Source organism: Trachurus japonicus, chromosome 20 (genome assembly GCF_045865225.1).
Source record: "Trachurus japonicus isolate A0001 chromosome 20, Traja_1.0".
Classification (NCBI taxonomy): domain Eukaryota; kingdom Metazoa; phylum Chordata; class Actinopteri; order Carangiformes; family Carangidae; genus Trachurus; species Trachurus japonicus.
The window spans coordinates 25819249-25823219 of record NC_140926.1 but is presented as its reverse complement, the minus strand read 5'-3'; positions in this window follow the sequence as shown (position 1 = coordinate 25823219).

Genomic DNA, 3971 nt, shown 5'->3' with positions numbered 1-3971 from the left:
GTGACAAACATAAAAGACTTGGATGTAGACATATTGGAGGACAACAAGTACCTAGGGCTCTACTTAAACATGGCCAGAAACACACATGTCCTCTACAGGAAGGTTCAGAGCCATCTCTATTGTCTGAGACGGCTGAGGCAAGGCATAGCCCGTTTTTACAAACAGGGAAAAATAGGAGAAACCTCAGGGTGAGCAACAGGACGGACAGACGTGCAATAGATGTTGTTACAGACTCTTCCACTTTGTACCACAGGAAACCTTTCATCAACCTGATCAATCCATCAGTTGAATGATCCCAAGACAGTTTTCTTCCATGTGCAGTTACAATCATATGCAATAATGTATTGATGTGATATTGACTATGGCCATAAAATAATTGGTGTTAAAGGGGTAGTTCACCCAAAATTCAAATTTCACTCGTTATCTACTCACCCTCATGTCGACTAAGGGCTGTGAGAATTTTCAGAGTCCTCTGTGTCTTCTCTGAGTTACGGGATACCTCCATACTGCTCGTCTGTAATGTCCCTCTTGTATTGAAGCCCCGACATGAGAAATTGTTCCGCCGGTCAGTGCAAATCACGTGAGATTTGCACTGACACAGGAAGAGCAGTGAACTGAGACACTGGGAGCTTCCGCTACAAACATGCTTAAAATATAGAATTATTTCATTTTTTTCTGAACAATTTCTCATGTCGGGGCTTCAATACAAGAGGGACATTACATACGAGCAGTATGGAGGTATTTGGATGTTTTTTGGTGTGTCTTTTTGGACGAAGAAAAGTGGTATCCATTCACAACCATTATATGGACAAACACTGCTGCACGGACCCCCCTGTAACTCAGAGAAGACACAGAGGACTCTGAAAATTCTCACAGCTCTTAGTCGACATGAGGGTGAGTAGATATTGAGTGAAATTTGAATTTTGGATAAACTATCCCTTTAATGATGCAAGGTAGTAATAGCCCTGTTTCTACTCAGGTTTTTGAGATTCCCCCTTGATGAGGCAGAAGACGAGTCAACCATGAACCTGATCTCTGCTTTGACCCAAGGAGTTGGATCAAGATCATCTTTTATTTTAACTAAGATTCTGACCCATCAATTCATGAATGTTTCTATTTTTCACCAATTAAAGCAGAAGTAAGCGATATTTTTGTGTTAATATAAGTCTTAAATAGTTCTATCTTCCGACAGCAATCACTTACATAGAGTGTTTGGACTGAAACACGGGTCTGTCAGTCACTCTGCTCTGCTCTGAGCCGAGGAGAAAACTTTTCTCGTATCCTACAATTTTTATCCAATGAGGAGAGAGAACGGCATGCAGGGCTGTGTGTGCAGCCAAGGGATGCGTGTGAATGTGGTGACGTAGGGACGAGGACTGTTATGGTGCGTTCAAGGCAACTCGTAACTCGTGTTTTTCCGGGTCGGAAGTTACGAGTGGCCGTTATAGTGACTTTCACAGGTAAAACAGGTCGGAAAAACACGAGTGGGTTGCCTGGAACGCTACAAAGTCGTAAGTTGTGATTTGAAGCTGTAATTTACGGTTTCAAAAGCCTGCCTGGAACGCAGCATTAGCCAAAACGACCGGATCGCTTACTTCTGCTTTAAAAACATCATAGTTAAAGGTTATAGCTACAACTTTTTCATCAAAAGGATAATTTTTTTAGAAATAATGCATTCACAGAATGTCTAGAGGGGTGCAGAATAAAAGTATTAATTTTACTGAATTTTATATGAATTTTGACAGGTCTGAAATATATAAATATTTACATCTGGTTACGTTGGCAACGTCAGCATGGAATGATCTCTGTGGCAACAGCATTGGTACGTTGATGTCATGTGTCTACTGTTTTAACTGGCAACCAGTAAAACTGAAGGTTGGAGCGAGAGCAGGCAGTGTGTGAGTGCGACACCTACTGGCCAAGAGGAATTAAACTTGTAGCTAACACCTTTAATTTTGAATTAAAAATACGACAAGAGTTGTGTAAAAGCAGAATGTTCCCCACATGAAGGAAAATTATGTTTATTTTGTAAAGGCAGACACACAGGGATATAACATGCAATGAAGTGAAGTTGAATTGAAAATACATTGCAATAAAAATGTAAATACACAATTACAGGAAATGCTAGCATACAGAAAAATAATGAATTTAGAAAGTTCAAAGTAACAAATGTGATAATTCATGACTATCATCTCAGATCAAAACCTGCAGCATCCTGAACCTTCGATTAACTCCAAGGATGAAATGACTGCAGCTTAGATTTTTACAATAAGCATGTTCCTTTGTCACTGTTAATTGATTAACATTAGCACCAGTATTTCAAAGGAGGTTAAATCGAAAGCAACTGGACTTAGTTATTTGTCTAGGAAGACGTTTCACCTCTCATCCAAGAGGCTTCATCAGTTCATGTACGCAACTGACCAGGGGCCTCATTTATCATTGTGGATACACCTTTTTTTACACCCTTTTCCCCCCGTTTTGTGCGTACGCACTTTTCTCCGCCAAATTTGGGATCTATCAAGCCAAAACCTGACGGGGAAAAGTGCGGACATTTACACCCATTTTGACCCTGGCGTACCGTGATCTACACCTTTTTTGAGGAACAGGAGGAATTGGCGACACCGTTGCTGAGTCAGAGAACTGCAGTGTGAGAGGGAGAGAGGAGCGGAGTACATTTAGAAGAGCACAGAGGATTTTTTTGAAGTAATTGTGGTAGTGGTGGACCGTTGATGCTGGCAATCCAACCCGCTCTATAATAACACTAGGCTATATGTTCATTGATAAACAGACAGTGTTGCCAACTCCTCAGTAAGCAAAGTCGCTATTGGCTGTTGTAAAAGTCGCTAAAAGTCGCTAAATGACGTCATTATCTCGGGGGGGGGGGCGGCCAGCGGCGCTCTTTATGTCTGTGGCGTGGAGCAGTGCGTCTCTGAATGCAGCGGAGGCAGCTCCGTGACACTACTGTGTGTAGGCTGAATACCTGCGAGTGCCCGCGGCAGCGCCGCTGCTCGTTGAAAACAGCTGTGATAACGTGATTTCAGGTCCAGAAACGTTTGTAATATCACGGGGAAAAGTCGCTAGATTTGTCGCTAGTCGCTTTTGACAAAAAAAAGTCACCAAGAGGGGTTGGAAAGTCGCCAGATTTAGCGACAAAGTCGCCAAGTTGGCAACACTGTAAACAGAGCGGATTGAGGATTTTGCTTTCTTGCTTTTACACACTCTAGTGTGACGTCCGACAAGGATCAAACTCGCCAAGTTTAAAAACACACCGGCAGCAGCGCACACTGATCTGCAGCTACTGAGATTGTTATTATTCTGTCACCTGAGTTAACGAGGTGCACGTGTGTTTGGAGCTGACGAGAGAAGAGAATAAAGAGTGAGACAACGTAACGTTAATGGAAAATGACCTAAACCGAGTCCAGTAGAGCTGTAACTGTGTAGTGGAAAGGCGTTCAAAGTAATGGTAACTATCGTGGAAATCCTGTTTTAACATCTAGGTGTAAAAAAAAAAAGTAAAAAAGTTTTTCTGGGATAAAGGGGCAGATTACATAAGATTATTCTTCTTTCTGCTCCCTTTTGTTGAGATTTGGGAGGTTTTGGTTTTTATTGTAGCTTATTAAAATGCAAGATCATTTTTCTGACTGATTTATTGTCCGATGTCAGCGTGTATGTAGTTCCGCTTCTTTCCCCCGTCCTCCGCCCGTTGTCTCCGTTGTCTCCGTTGTCACTTTGTAGCCGCTCCACAGAGCGCACATGGCTAATTAAATATGCACGTGCTGACCATATATAGTTGTATATAGGCGTTCCGGGGGTGGAGTAAGAGGTGTGTTCACGTGTGCACCATTCTTGGGTCCGGTGTGATTTATCAAAGGGAAATGCGGAGAGTTGTGCGTAAGCACAGTTTGATTGATCTGAAAAAGGTGTAAATATTTCGGGTGTACGCCATTTTTGTCTTTTCGCCGTACGCAAAA